Genomic DNA, 16878 nt, shown 5'->3' on the forward strand with positions numbered 1-16878 from the left:
TTCTCAGTCACACCCCGAATTCCTGTGTTCTTCTATCCTGTCAGAAGTGAAAGTCCTGTTACTTGGAAATTGTTAGCTATGCTTCCAGATTTTAAACAATTACTAAAGAGGGCTGTCTCAGGTTATTTATGGCACAGCTGCAATCAGAAAAATGGCCATAAATGTGCCATTAGTTTGGCCCCCTTTCATTAGCAGCTCTCTTCATTCTGTTTATGAACCAGACTGTTATCAACAGCACAACTCAAGTCGGGGAGCCAAGATATAGCTAGAGTCATTTTTGGCTCAATAATCTTTAGCAGTACTCAACTTTCTGCAAGATAAAGTGTGTTCCATCTGGGCACCGATTTATATCAGTAGGATAAGAGCCTCCAGCAGATAAATTCTTTCAAGGCCAACACTGCCTGCATTTATGTTTTCAGAGTACCTCACTGCAAGGGGCCTCAGAGACATAGAATATCAGATTAAATGTTATTTTTAAATCAGTGTTTTCCTGAATCAATTATGCAGTTTTGGCCAACCTCAGCATTACTGTTAAAATAATAACAATATTAATAATAATAATTACTTAATTAATTCAGGACACCTCCAGATGAAGAAATGACGTATCTTCTGAGACCATTGTAAAGAGAAAAAAAAATAGGAGAGAAAAATAGTAAGTCCAAATTTGGAGGAAAGGATTTTGTGCCTTACAATTTTGGTTATTGTGAGTTTGGGACTGAATAACATAATTATTTTTTATAGCACTATAAAACAAAAAACTCTTTTTAAGGAATCCAGTTCAAGCTGTCCCTTTTGGGTAGTCAAGTCCAAGCGTGCTCTGTGCAGGATATAATTAGTCTGTGGCACAAGCTAGTGAAATAAATGGATTTTTAATGACGCTCAAGGTGCTCAAAAGAAAAAGTAGCCAATACAAAAAAAAAAAAAAAAAAAAATCAGAAAAAGGAAGTCAAATAAAATTATTTCTTGCAAATGACTTTTTGGCTTGCTTTCTCATTTCATCTCTGGATTTCTTTTCTTGCTCTCTCATCCTTCTGTTAGTTCCAAGGACACAAACCTATTGCAGGCACAGACTTCTCTACTACCTGATGTTCTCCCCCCTCCACAAGCAGCTGCCATTTCTGACATTTCCTCACCAGAACAACCTTGGGAGCCCTTCCCCAGCCCATTGCCATGCCTTCTGGTCTGGTAAGGATGCTCCCAGGTGGAGCAGTGTTCACGCTAAACCTCAGCAGAGGTGGGGTTGGGAGATCTCTGGTCAGCCCCCCTTCACTCTGCAGAAAAGACATTCGATTTTCTGTCTTGATTTTCTCTTGGAAGTGGAAAAACTCCTCTGGATCCTACTGCCTTATGCTTCTGGCTCTTTCTCTTCTGTAAAGAGCAAGTTCAGACCTGAACTTAAAGAGCCCTTTGCTTAGGAATTGTCATTTTAAGAGGAGCTTGTCTGGCTTTAAATGACTTTGGTTCTAACATGCGTACAGTTTGTAGCAAGCAAGTTCTCATGCAAACCACACACATCCAGTGAATGTTTATATTCAAAGGCCATCCTCCTTTCACAATATACAGAAAAAGGGAAATGAATCACAGAACACAGCTTCTATGAGCTGGACAGACTGCAAATGTCTCCCCACCTTGGATCAAAGACACTTTTGGCCCTGAGTTCTGGATCCATTGGAACTAATGGCAACCATCCCAGTGACTCCAGTGGCACTGGATTTTGCCCTGGGACAGTTATATTGTTAAATGGAGCTAACAGTCCCTGGACAAGTTAGGAGAAGGGTCCCCTCCAACCCACAGGGTCAGGAGGTCTGACTCTCACTTACTCAAACATGCAAAACAACACCATCAAAAGCTCATAAACAGCAGCCGAGGCTGGAGGTTAAAAGAAATGTCTGCATGCTTCAGAGACATTCAAAGGCAGTTGTGCAACTGCAAACACATTAAGGCATGAGTCAGTCTGGTGTTTGGAGAGAAAATACATCCCATGGTGGACAGATATAGTGGGTAGATGGACCACATGGCCTACTGCCATCTGAAACTCTTGCTATTTTATCTCCTTACAATACATTATTTGCAAAACTATCTTTTCTATCCAACTGTTGTGCCATGAGGTGCGGTATAACCTCTCTGCAAGTTGTGATTTTACCCCAGATCCCATTGTTTGTCCTGCTACACTCTCAGTTTTCCATTTTCTTTTCCTATGACTCTGCTCCCATTTTTCTTAGAGCTGCCCTTTTTGATCTGCCTCCTTCTCCCTGCTCACACCTCCTAAATCCCAATGTTTGCAGTTACGCCCTTTCCACTTTTCTTCATTCTGGATCCTTCTGTCCCATTAAACAGAGTATTTATTTACAGAACTATGTTTAAGTGTTGCTTTCTTCTTTACTAGCCCTTCTCTCCAGCTCTTTTTTGATACTGATGGTGCTTGTTTATTCATATTACTATTATTAACTGATCTGGCATGTGTCCATATTGATACCATTTTCTTCCAGTTCAGTCACTTTACTCATCTACTCATTTCAGTGAACAATTCCTTTGTCTTTCTAGGGAGCAATACTGATAGATGCTCTATTAATACACTGAAGAAATGTACAGGCTGGGGGAAGTTCAGTTGTTAAAGATATTGTCAATAGGAAAAGAAGTAATGGTCTGAAGTTGCACCAGGGAGGGCTGAGGTTGGATATTAGGAGAAATTTCTTCACAGTAAGAGTGACAGTGCATTGAAACAGGCTGTCCAGGGAGGTAGCGGAACTACCATACCTGGAGGAGTTCAGGCAAAGGGTGGTTTTTGTACTGAGTGACATGGTCTAGAGTAGTTACAGGCATGGGCTGATGGTTGGACTAGACGGTATTACTGGTCTTTCCAACCTTAATGATTCTATGATCATCTTATTTGGGAACAGCTGGAAAAGCGAAGGTGAATCAGTTCACTGATGCTGTATTTAACTCGTAACCTCCCATTAACAGGTGAAGGTGGCATCCCATTACTTACCTAGCCACACAGCTGTAATCTTCATGCAGCTTGTGACAACATCTATAGCAGTCAGCGTCAGTATGTAGGAGAAGTACGATTTCAGCTCTAAAATTTTACATACTATTGTTATGAACTGTGAAACTACAGCAGCTTTCCATCTGGAAACAGCTGGGTTTGTGTGGAGATGAATAAGCACTGTATTTTATATCTATGCTTGTCTTATCTACCATAAGGTAAGAATTTCTGGAAAATGGATCAGTCATTGCATTGACACACAAAAGTATGTTGCTATTCTCACAATAACAGTGTTATAGAGAGCCACAAAGTTGTCACACATATCCCATGACCTATTTGCATGTAGATTCTCAGACCCACCTTGGCATTTCTCCTTGGAAAATCTGAGTTCTGCTAGGTGAATGAGCCATTGAGTTATTAAAGTATTTTACAGAGCAAGATTGAATATGTCTTGGATGGCAATCAGCATGAAGAGAAAGAACAGACAAAACAGAGTGTAAAAATTCTCCTTAGCAAGCTGCCATCCCCTTTCCTGCTCCCCTGAAGCAGTCATCCTGGTGGGGAGCTGGTTTTTCTCTCCTTGCAAAAACAGTTGGGAATGTGCGGTGCAAGGCTTGAGCAAAGCAGCTCCCAGCACAGGCAAGCTGCTTCTTACCTAAGAGCACAACTGAACTCAGTAGAGACAGAAACAAAAAATGAAAGGTTAATATTTTGGTTCCAAAGTCCTTCTGGCAGACCAGAGATTATCTTTGGACGCGTCAAGAAAAGCTTTCAAGACAGAACCCAGAGCCAAGCATTTCTGAAGTGACTAGCAGTTTTGGGAAACTCTGCTGTGATGTGCCCAGCTTGAGAAAAAGGTATCTGAATGCTCACCTTATGAGAAGCCTGAAAAGGGCTGGGAGGAGGTAACTCAAACGTCACGTCCAGTAATTCTCTGCATATAGAATCATAGAATGGCTTTGGTTGAAGGGAATCTTAAAGATCACCTAGTTCCAACTCCTGTGCCATGGGCAGGGTTGCAACCACTAGATGAGCCTGCCCAGGATCCCATCCAACCTGGCCTTGAATGTCTCCAGGCATGGGTCATCCACAACTTCTCTGGGCAATTGAAAGCATAATATAAATACGAAAGCATTGAGGGAATCCTTCTCAAAGTTGCCTCACTTTCCTTCCAGTGAGACATCTCTGCAAAAAGATTCTCATTTCAACATGAACACTTTGAACACATCAGTATTTGAGACACTTTTTGTTTCTGTTATTGAGATCTAATTGTTATTAGCAAAAGCATTCACTGAGGAAAATCAATAGAAGGTTTGTCAGTTGTGTCATAGAATCATAGAATGATCACAATGATCATCCAATTTCAACCCCCTGCTATGTGCAGGGTTGCCAACCACCAGATCAGGCTGCCCAGAGCCACATCCAGCCTGGCCCTGAATGCCTCCAGGGATGGGGCATCCACAACCTCCTTGGGCAACCTGTTCCAGTGTGTCACCACCCTGTGTGAAAAACTTCCTCCTAATATCTAACCTAAACCTCCCCTGTCTCAGTTTAAAACCATTCCCCCTTGTCCTATTGCTATCCACCCCTGTAAACAGCAGTTCCCCCTCCTGTTTATATGCTTCTTCAAGTATTGGAAGGCCACAATGAGGTCTCCTGAGACCCTTCTCTTTTCCAAAAGTGTCACTTATTTTGATTACACCGAGATCTCATGGTGAGATCTTAGATGTCCACCTGCTGCTTCAGAAAGACCCAGGAAATCACAGCCAGCTGAGAACACAGCCTGCTTGAACTCAGATTCATTGGTCAGATCTCGAAGTTGGCTCCACATGGAAAATGCTGATGAAATCAATGGGGGAAAAGCCTGTCTCAAAGAATCAGCCTTTTAAGGATACGTTTTGATTTCTCGTACAATAACTTGTACCTGGAATATGTCTCAGATATGACTCTGCAGCTTAAACTTGTATTTAAATGTGAGAGAAGATCCTAGAAGTAGAGGGGACAAACTGGCACAGCAAATTAAACATTGCTGTGTAGTTAAGCACATTACTTAGCTCTGAGTCCTACACTACTGTAAGGTCTGCAAGGCTGGTCTGCCTTTCCTCCAACTCTCCTGCACAGCTATGGAGTGAAAACGTGGCTAAAATACAGGAGACTGAATCTAAGATTTGGAAATCACATTCTTCCTCTATCTCATCTCTCCCTGCCCCTCCTTGACATACATATCATACCCCTACATACACTTCCTGATGGGCACGAATCTATAAATGCTCCCATACTTTGGTCCTCAGGCAGGAGAGAGAAAGAGGAACAGCTGGTATAGGAATCCCTTGGGATTACCGCATATATCCAGGTATCACAGCATTTCTGGGACTTCGAAGACTTGCTTATGCTTTCTGGCAGAAATTTAGACGCCTTCTGTGTCAAGTGGCCCTTGACAAGAGTGTGGAACACCTCAGTCAAGCCTGTGTGCCGAGCTCAGGCACCTTATCACCCAGCTGCATTCACAAGGCCTTTTTGGAATTCAATCCCTTCATTTCCCTGAAATGCTGCTCTGAGTTCAGACTTTCAAAGAGACAGAGCTTGGGTTCAGATGGTGAAAAAACAGGGAATTATGGTGCACTGCTGCTCCTCCAGGCTGGTCCAGAACTGTCCACTGTGCAGATGTTCAAGATGCACACACCAGACTCTGTGATCTACTTGGCATTCTGCAGATTAAATTTATCTCTTCTGTGGAAGAGCAGCCCTTAGAATAATAGAAACATTAATGTTGGAAAAGACCTCTAAGATCATTTGGTCCAATTTTCAACCCATCCCCACCATGTCCGCTAACCATGCTCCTCAGTGCCACATCTCCATGTTTCTTGAACATCTCCAGGGATGGTGACTCCACCACTCCCTCGGGCATCCAGCAGCTCATCAGCTCAGAGAGAGTTACATTTGTCAATTAAGAGGAAAGCTTTGATTATCGAGTTCTTGTAGATGGACCAGGGCAACAGCTACTCAGCTCTGCAGTAACACAAAGCTCCAGACTCCACACTGGCTGCAGCTCTTGTACTTTACTCTTGACACTCAGCATTCTCAGGCCTTTTTTCACCCCCAGACATTGGCAGCAGAGCAATGGAAAGCAGAACATGTTTAGCATGTAGGAGTGTTTACTCTTGTAATGACACAATTTGGGATTTTCCATTGAAGCTTGAAAAACAAACCCTAAACATAATTTATTAGGAAAATAGTAGCTATGAGGTAAACTTATGTCAATGGATGCCAAGAGGTCAAATAGATGACACATGATATTTTGGTTGAATATTCTGTGTGTTCCTAGAAGCAGTGTGAAAACTGGCTCGGAAAGTATTTGCTGGAGTGTTACGGTGGCTGGGGAATAGAGCAAGTCCAGAAAGTTCCAGAAAGCAAAGTCTTATTCTGTTTTGTTGTAACAGAGGCCTTTTCTTCAAGCATCAAACCCAAGCACTCCAGATGCCAGGGCTGGATGCCCGCAGCTGCACTGGCCACATTGCCAGCAGGAGTCAGAGGGTGCGAAGCAGGATGGTTCTGTGGACGTCCCCACTCTGGCCTGGATGAAGAATAACTCTGACTTTCCCCATGCTGCTCCCGAGTCAATAAGTCATAATTCCTCCACAGAATGTCTTAACCATTCCTTGAGGGTGAGAGATTACAGCCATTTCTGGGGAAGGCACTCTGCTGTTGCTAACAGACAGAAAACCACTCAGCTACCAAGAAGGAAAGCATGAACTGATGGTAAAAGTTGAATATGAACAACTCCCTACTTCAAGTAATGTTCATATGTTGACCTCAACAAACAATTTATTTGATGCATTTCACCCATTTCTACAAATCTGGCTTCATTTTTAACTACATGATCTGCAAGTTTAAGAAATATTGCACGTGATATGAGATCAATGATGAGTATCACAAAATTACAGCATGCTTTTATTTAGGCACTGGCTGGAGACTGGGTAAATCCTACACTGTGAGAGCTCCTGAATTCCTGGGTTAAAAACTGTCTATGAAAGTGTTGCCCTTACATACCTTCTGGATGCCTTGGCACCATCAGAATACGTATAATAGCACAGGTAATAAAAGGTTTTAAAAATTGCCATTGACATATTCCAATAACTCTGCAAAATTAACATTTATCTATCTTATGGCCCCTTTCTTCCTGTTCTGTTAATTGTTTTTGTGTATGCTAATAAAGCCATTTACAGGTGTGTGATTGCAGAAATTAGTCTCTTTGTTTACATCGAAAGTACTCAGTGCTTGCACATGGTGAGTAGTCTCAGAACAATAGAATTTACTGAGATTATGGGAGTAGAGCTAGGGGAAAATCATCAGCTGTGACAAAAAGGATGAGCTAGAATCAAAGAGCACTCTAAAGTGGCACTTAACTATTGTGTAGATAAATCTGTTTTGTTGAGATACAATAAACAATAAGATGATCTCTCCTCTCAGAAAATATGGAAAACTCTCACACAGACATACACTATTCATACCCTATGGTCTGAAACTCAGTAATTCAGAAGAATTCACATACCACAGTGAGGTGTGTTAGTTTGCATGGCTGTGATAACTACACTGTGGTGGGCATATCCCAGCAGGTCACTTATAAGCTGCAAATATGACATAATAATGTGGTGTGCACAAGGGCCGCTGGAAAAGGCTGTGACACAATTCCAAGTTTTGCTGCATTTCTCTCATGTGAGCTCCAAATTCACACACAGTATGGGACTTAATTTGCAATGTTGAAAAAATGAACATAAGCGATAGCAGAGAAAAGTGGAAAAGAGAAGATATTTCAGATGATAGAAAACATTTCCAGCCATATTTGAGGGGTAAAGACACAAAACATGTTCCCATGGGCAAGGCATGAAAAGACTGGGTGTGCAGATCAGGGGATGTGTCATGACAACTATATGTGGGAGCACTCCAGTGTGACAGCTAATCCCAGTGCTTTGATCTACTTCACATACTACCAGATAAGAACATGCTGAATTTCATGTTCACCTTCAGCAAGGTGAAATAAAGTCACTTTCTGGTTCACTCTGTGATGACACTTTTGTACAACCAAATTCTAAATCTCAAGTCACTAAGCTGAAGTCACTTTGGAAAATAAGAGTTTAGTTAATTTATTGTTAATTTTTATTTTTTAATTTATTATTTTTATTATTATTTTTGCAACATTTGCCCAGTAAGATTTCAAAGATGAAATATTTTAGGGTCACAGAATCTTTGAGCATCTAAATCCCAAAAGAGTCCAGGTATGTAGGATGTGCCTCTATGTAAAATTTAGCTCTTCTGAGTCCTAAGCTATAGACCAAAGCTTCTCCCTAAATATGTTGAATTGTATTGATGAGTACATTTCCTTTCTTCAAGACACCTAAGTCATGTTGAAACTCTGCAGGGTCAATCACAGAGAAGAGCTTCTAGAGTGAGCTCCCACTCAGATCATGTGGTATGAAAAGGTGCAGCCATCTTCCCTGGATGTCTTGTTAGATAGAGAATAACCTTTTATGAGAGTAGGATAAAACCTGAGCTTTGGTAATGTTTGGCACATGTTTGCATTATAGACATTGAGGTGTAAGGTTCCATGCTTTGGATTGGAAATGAATCAAGATGCTTTAGCCTTTGGGCTATCACCACTAGAGGTTTCGGGAGTTGGCAAGATGGCAAACACTGACCTGTATTTAATCTTACCTTGGGTTTAATTAGCATGGTTTCCCCTGTGTTGACTGGCTCACATCCTTTCTTAAGTAATCTGTGAAACACAAAATACACAGTCCTCAGTTCAGAGATCCAGACTCCTCTCGAACAGCTAAACTTCTAAGATGCATTCTCCATTGGCTGACCTTTTTCTATCAATTAATCCTTTATTAGTTCTAGCTCTGAGGCTCTAAATACTTTTACAATGCAATAATTAAACTTGGAGAACAATATTTCTTTCTTGGAAAGAGCTGTATCCACATACCTGCAATACCAGAGAATCTTTTTTTGAGAAATTAAGTTCTTCGATGAGATGTGTGTCAGTAGTAGAATCTGAAATCCAGACCTTAGACTCTTTTAAGTATAGGCCATTTAAGCTTTAAAATGTAAATTTTTAACTACCAGATCTGACATGGAACAGTGCGGAGCCATAGGGTGGAGTGGAATGGGATGGCAGAATCTGTATCTCTGTGATGCAGGGAAACTGACATCTTCTAGCAGAGCCCAAACCCTGCCTTGGGCACCTTGACCAGAGCCAGAGTGTGTGGAGGCATTCCTAATACAATCCTACAGTGGATCCCAACAAAAAGACAAATGGAGGTCAATGCAGTTCCCTGCCCTGCCATTCTTTGATGCTAGCCCCCCTCCATTCACCCACACAACCACTTGATGTGAATGGGTCAAGACTTACTTTCCATATGGAGCAGCGAGTGCTATTTTTAATTTTTGAAAGTTAAACCAGCTCTGAAGCTGGATTAGTGATGGCAGATCCCCCTAAACTATAGGCACGTAAACTGAGGGTGGACAGCTGCTGCGACGTTCCTGGATGGGAATCTAACCCTTAAACACACTAGATGCAAATACATGGCTTCTTGGCTGCCCCATTTACGCTCATCTGTTATGATGGCACAGTGCCTGCTTAGAAGTTGGTCAGATCTTTGTCCTTGGGTAATATACCAAGCAATGATGAATATATAAGGACAGCCTGCAGACAGTGGCAAGAGATCTCTTCCCTGGGAAGTGCCTTCTTCTGCTCTGCCTGAAGGATGAAGTTTGGTGCAGTGATGCCTCCTTTCACTCCAGGCACACCTGTTTCACTAATGGACCAACATTAAGTAAGCAAGCCGAAGAGAAGAAAAGGAGCCTGTGGACTTCATGGAAAGTTCTGGCTGTCAACAATGAGCTAGGTTGTATTACAGAGCATTCCTGAAATACATGTGGTCACCAATGGGGACATCAACATGACAGTTCCACCCACTTCCACTCTGCATAACAGGCAACCAGACCAGGGAACAAATCAAATTTCAAAGGACTGCATACATCTGAGTCCAAGATACCACTTGTACATTTGCCTCAAGAAGAGAGGGACATAATCCTTCTTGTTCTTTAGCAGAGTACATGATGTCCTTTCACTTAAGAGCATGATGACATGAATAACCATGTCAGGTGGAAAAGCAGGGGTTTTCTTGTGTTCTATTGAGAAATGTGCATTTTGTTTTGCATCAAGAGGGAAAACCCCCTTAAAATGAAAATTAAAAATTTTACAAGCTTCTCTTTCCCCTTGCCCCAATGACTTTTACTGTCAAAAGCCAAGATCTTTAGACTGTGTGACAAGTAGCAATATTAGATTTGGTGCAGAAGAGGACATGCAGTGAACTATATTTGTATTTTCAGGAACATTTAGAGAATTCATATGAGATTTAAGCCCTAATCACTCTTCAGGGCAGCTTCTTTTCTTGGAAACATAAAATACAAAGTGGCAGAAGGCAAAAGATGAAAATATTATCCTGTATCTAGCTACTGAGAAATGGATAAAATGACTTATTCATGCTCACTAAACTAAACTAAAGCATGTGGAAAGCCCCTCTGAGTCTCTTGCTCACACTTTATAAGTTCTCCTATGATAGAATTGTCTCAAATACATTTGTGATCAGGCAGGTTGTTAAGTGCCCCTTTTGCTGACTTTCTCGCTAAAGATTTTCCACCACCTTGTGATTCTGCTTCAAATTGATTTATTAAGATTTACAGAAACTTAAGGGAAACAAAATTGCCTTGATGTCATCTTGAAAGCTGTTATGTGGAGAAAGACCCCTCCACCACCATGATCCAGGATCCTAACTCGGAAAAGGAGCTGCACTCCTGATTCGGTGCATGGTACCAATGAGAAAACTACAGTTCTTTTACTCCTATCTACACAGCCAGTAAATCTGCACCTCTTTCTATACTGTCTGCAAAGCCATGTGAGCTCTGGTGCCCAAATAAACACAGCAGGACAGCGTGCCAATAAGAGTGCACTCCCAGTCCACCATCTCATGGGCACACACCTGGCAGCCCTTCAGAGACCATTCTCACACAATGATGTGTATGTCCCAAGGGCTGGCTTTAGAAGGGTATCTGAACATCTAGATCCCACTGAAATCCTATAGCCTTCCACGTAAATTGGGAATAAGAGGAAATTTCTAGCTTAGAAGAGTTCTACGAGGTACTTAGATACTAACATATCTAACAGCCGTTTATGTATTTCAGGTGGACAGATCTGATGTATTACCCATGATGACCCTACTTACTCTCCAAACTAGCCTTCAATATGTGTATGTTAAGCTGTGACATGCTGGCTTATATCCCATGTCTAACAGAGGGCCTTTCACTGGCTGATAATTAGTATATGCTTTGAGACTTTCTGGTGAACTATCATCTGGTCACTGGGATGAGATAATGTTTTAACTACAGTGCGAGTCCACAGTGCTCTCACCATCACCAGTGAGAAGCTTGTGGTGTGAACATTTGTCTGTCTGGATGTGCCTCAGTGCTGGGTGCTGTTCCATCGTCCTCTGAGCCTGGCACAGCCCCAGCAGACAGGAGTGGATAATGTATGCTGTTTCTGACCGTAAACCATTTCTCTCACTCTAATTAAGTCTGACAAGCCCAGTTTCTACTTTCACATTAAGCTCACACGCTCCCATAAGAGAAAATTCTATTCCAGCTGCCATTGTATAATAACATGTGTTATAGGTTTTATTCTTCCCTGCCAGACAGTGTTTTTTCTCTAATTGGATCCATAAGAATGCCCTTACTCCTGAGATGAGACAGACTTTTGCCAAGAGTAATATCTGCAGAGAGGAGTTAACCTCATTTATACCTTACAAAGTCATGCTTTTAATCCAGAAAAAGGATTTTAACACTGTGTAATTTGTATGAGTGATGTGGGATGGAAGCCTCCTAAATAACTTAATAACTTTAAGTTGTTAGCAGCATAAAGTCATCTTCCTAGAACATCTTCCTTCAGTTATGTGTCTATTGGCTGCATTTTGTGGTCTTTTCCAGCTTTAATGATTCCATGACGGAAACAGATGCCCTACAGATACCACTGGGTGTGCACCTTGCTGACAAAACAGCTGGAGAAATGTCTCTTGTACACAGTCTGTCAGGATTTAGTTGTAGATGAGATGTGTTGGTTGATCAAAATTTAGATGGGTGTACGCGGGATTAGAATGGATACTTCAGTACCTAGATAAAATCATCCCTAATATCTAGGAAAACATTTTTTTCAGGTATCAGAACACTCTTCTCAACAGACCTGTCCCAGCTCTTCAGTCTTCCAGTGTCCTTAAGCACAAGAACATTCATGCTGAGGGACCTTTCTTTCCATTGTTCGCATCTGTTCATATGTCTGGGCCACTGAAAATCATACAGTGAAGCACTGGAGGACCACTTTTTGCACTTATGTCCACAGGGAGTAAGTCAGGCATCCTATTCATTCTGTGGAGCAAGCTTTAGATCACAGATATTTCTTTTTTTTTCAGAAATAAATGCCTTCTACTCATTACATTATATTTCTGTTGGCAACTGAGGGTCTTTGACCCCTGCGAGCAGCATGTTCTTTCCAGCAGTAAGTGTATACGTAGTCTGGGTAGTTCATTACCACACAAAGCATCACTTCTTTGTTAAGAATAGACATTGTCTGAGCATGGTTAAAAATGAAAGCACAAAGGAAACTTGCCCTTTGCAGGCAGGAAGTCATGGAAGTGGGCTTCACTGAGTGAAGTCACCAAGCTGCTTGGGACTGCATTGAACAAGAAAGGCACGACACAAAGCTGCAATGTGATATTGCCAGGTAAGTGCTGGGGCTGCAGTCACTCCTGAACCAAAGACTTACAGAAATAAGCTCTCAGGCCTCCTTTTTTTTTTTTTAAAAAAAAAAAAAAAGCATACTAGACAGATGTAGCTATGCTTGGTGAGCTAACATAGGTTTGGGAAACTCTATCCTATAGAACACTTGAGTGCAAGTGGCCTAAAACTTCATTCTGGATCTAGGAATGACACAGAACGAAAGGGGGAAAAGCAGAGGGATATGTCCAGGATGTCTGCCTTACACAATACCTTCCAGAAGAAAGGCCAAGATTTCTGACTTCTTGGATGTACTCACCCAAAAACTTGCCAATGCTTTTCATTCTATGTGCTGCTAACAGGAATAAGGTAATGTTAACGGGAGGTGAAATTCAATTAGGTGGAACAAAAGGAATCTTTTATGGATTTTCCATCATAAATCCTTTACTCAGATATTTTTGGGGAAAAAGTCATACTGTTTAAAGAAATGAGGCATAACATATAAACCAGTAATGGTGATTAAATAAACATAAATCAGTACTTAGTGAAAAGTTGGTGCAAATGTAATAACAACACACTATATCATTGTCCTTTTGCCAAGAGGAATGCTTAATAATGATGGGTGAAAATCTGCTCTTATTTAGGCATCACCTAAGCATGGATGCCAAATTGCATCTGGATTTTAAATCACAGTCTATATTTAATGCACTAAATTCAATGAATTTCAAGCAAGGGACCACTTCCATTCCGTAGACCCTTAAACTTAAATTCATGCTGACTTACATCTTTTCCTGTTCCAATATTGTGAAGAATTACAAAACATAATTCTGGGTATTTATTCACTGATATTGAGGGATTGACTTAGGTTCTACTTATGGCAGTAGGCCCAAAGAGGCCTTGTAGTACAGCCGAAGGCAACATGGGATGTCTAGGGGCTTTCGGGCTGCTGGCATTGGATAGTTTTCTGCCCTTCCCTTGAAGAGGTTCTTCATTCCTTGGGTAATCAACTCAGTTTCTTTACCTCGCATTGCTAGAACAGCTGCTGGTATGGCTGTCCAGGGCTGGCTAAAATTACCCCAGGCTGGGTACAGGTCAGGAGTAAGCATTCCTATTTTTTCCAGTTTTCTTATGATCACCATTTGTAAGACTTAGAGTTTTTAATAAATTAGATTGGTGCAGGCAAGTCTTAATGCCAGACACAGATCACAAGTATACATAATTCACTCATACACACATAGAATTTACAGCCAGTTACCACCATTTTGAGCAATAAGAAAGTGTCTTCAGCCACCCATGTCTGGTTTCCATTTTTGTTACAACTGCTTAGAAGAGGACATTTCAGAGCCACAAGAATGTGTGTGACTCACATCAGTTAACTGTGGTGTCACACAAGGTCCCATAGAAACACCAAGGTGTATATCAATTCTGGATGTCACAACACCGGACTTACACCTGTTAAAAGATGCACTTCTTTAGAAATAGTCCACAGCTCTCATCTACTAACTGAGATTCAAGCCTCAAGTCAAGGAGCTCCATGCTTTGAGAGATGCAAAACCTCCACAGAGTCAGAATGATAGAACCATTTGAGTTGGAAGAGATTCTTAAAGACCATCAGGTCAAACTCCCCTGCAATGACCAGGGACACCTACAGATCCATCAGATGCTCAGATCCCGTCCAACCTGACCTTCAGTGTCTGCAGGGATGGGACATCCACCACCTCTCTTAGCAACCTTTTCCAGTGCCCCACCACCCTTATTGTAAAATACTACCTTCTTATATGCAGTCTAAATCTGCCCTCTTTAGTTTGGAAGAATTTCCACTTGTCCTACAAAATAACGCTAAAGTTAGTGTTAACAGGTATTTCAAGAAGTTCATCATGAAGGCCAATGCCTAAAGGATGCAGAGAAGGAAAATCTCTCTGTATTCTCTCTGCACAATAATCCCTATCTCCTCGAGGAGAAAGAAGAACGTGTCTCACTGATTACATAGCTTCAACTTCTCTTCCCTGTTGTTACTAATACTGCAGCAAGAATATATGGTCTTGTAGTAACCATGTCTCTAAGTTAGAGCAATCTTTGTACACAAAAATAAGACATGCCCTTCATTACAAAGAATTAAACACACAAAAGAAGGGAACCACATAATTTGCTTTTCCCTAGGAGCCCACAGCAGTCCAGGGCTGAATGGAGAAGATGCGGACACACAAGTCACCCATCATCAGGCAGCATTTACTGATCCTTCCCACAGAGACATGTTGGCTAAACACATGCAAAGAGCTTGGAGAAACCCATGACAGAAGCGTACAATTTAAAACTCATCCAGCTACATTCTTGTAAACATTTGCCCCCAGGTCAGACTGAGAGAATATATACTCAAAATACCAACAATATGCAAGAAGAATTGCATTGCCATCCAACAGCTCCAGGGTTGCGTTGTGGCAAAACACAAAAGAAAACATGGGAATCCACAACTGTAGCCCTAATCATTACCTTGGTGGTGGCTTGGAGGTCCTTGGGTTCAACTAGAAGTTACAGCCCTGCAACCAGAATGGCCCTCAGCTACAAACATATTACCTGGCTGATGCCATACAGTCTTGCTCTCAGTGAAATCTGTGTTGAGACTTCTCACTCTAGTTGAGTTAAAGATTCTTTTGATCCTGAATACAGTCTTACATAAGTATGCTGACACTGTTCAGTTGCCTACATAACAGCACACCAGTAATTGTGCACAGTAAACCCAAAATAGGCACGCATTTGTGCGTCTGTATATTCACATATTCACATTATATGTGTAACCTGTTTTTAAACACAGCGATGAAAATGAGATATGCATCTTTTAAGAAAACGGAGGCTTCCTTTGGAGAAATTGATTTTTTTTTCATCTTTTGAAAGCATGAACAAAAAAGTAGTAGGTTTAATTAATGTTCTTCGTTCCCCCCTCTCCCCGCCCCCTACCCCCCCTCCAAAGGTCATTATTTGCAATTTCAAGCGTAGAGATCTTAAAAAATAAATAAATAAAATAAAAAAATCAAATTCAACCTGTTCTTTAATCAGGCCTTTCTTTGAGCCTCTCCTTTTTCAGAAGACATGTCCACTAGTCCTTAGCCTGATTTATGTGATTGGTCAATTGTGAATTAATGAAGGGGATAAAATGTTTTCTGGAATGCTGGGATAATCGACAAATAGCAATGACCAGTAACTGGACCACGGCCAAGACAGGAACTTAATCCCCTGAAGTCCAAGGGTATTGTGAAGTTGCACTGAAGTGGGAACTGAAAGAAACCAGTTACATCATTCCATTTGTTTCCTTCTATTGGGACAAATGTGCTCACTCCAGTAAGCATATTTGAAGACTAATTATACAGAGAGAAAACAAATTAGGAAGGAATTTCTCTACTTTTAAGCATATGCGATTTCAAGTGTGGTTTAAGATTTTTAATCCTCTTCCTTTCTAACAACTTTTACTGTTTGGTGCATTCAGCACAGGTTATTTCTTCCAGAGGTCACACACTCTCGCCCTCTACTAGTGCTTTCTTTAATGATGCGAAGCAGTTCTCTCACCCTCTGTCAAACATTTTGCCTGAATTCTCAGTGGCAACACAAGAGCTGAATGGTTCAGCTGCGAGGATTAAAGAGGTGGGTTTAAAATGTATGTATATCCTTCAAGTGTAAAATTTAAATTAGAAAACAGAGACACCCTTGCTTGCTCTGCCTTGGATTTTGTGTAAAGGTCAGAATTCATCACTGCTGGGGTCCCACTGAACTGAAGCAGTTTCATCAAGGATGAACACGGGGCTATTTACTACAGACAAGGCTTGTCAGCTTGGATCTTTCTGATTTTGAATGCACACCTCAAAGTAAGCGGTAGAGGAGAATGGGGACAAGATTATCAGGTGACTAGTACGTAGTCAGTGAGTGTAAAAGTTAAAAATATGTATATGAGGCCTTGATTAATGCAATTTTGGCATCTAGACAGGAACAGATGCGCTGCACATGTAAGAATACCAAGAAGAGTTATCACAGCTTTAGTGAAAAGAAAAAGGTAGGTATCATCAGCACTGAGGGGC

At 41.3% G+C, this 16878-nt stretch overlaps 1 long non-coding RNA gene across 1 annotated transcript in view; it reads right to left on the reverse strand.

Moving 5' to 3' along the window:
* LOC146544538 (uncharacterized) overlaps positions 1-16878 on the reverse strand; it is a 53440-nt gene that overhangs the window by 25230 nt on the left and 11332 nt on the right. Inside the window, exon 2 of the long non-coding RNA XR_014882794.1 lies at positions 8699-8759. This is a non-coding gene — a long non-coding RNA (uncharacterized LOC146544538). The remainder of the gene's footprint in view (positions 1-8698; positions 8760-16878) is intronic.

Source organism: Meleagris gallopavo, chromosome 4 (genome assembly GCF_905368555.1).
Source record: "Meleagris gallopavo chromosome 4, MGAL_WU_HG_1.1, whole genome shotgun sequence".
Classification (NCBI taxonomy): Eukaryota; Metazoa; Chordata; class Aves; order Galliformes; family Phasianidae; genus Meleagris; species Meleagris gallopavo.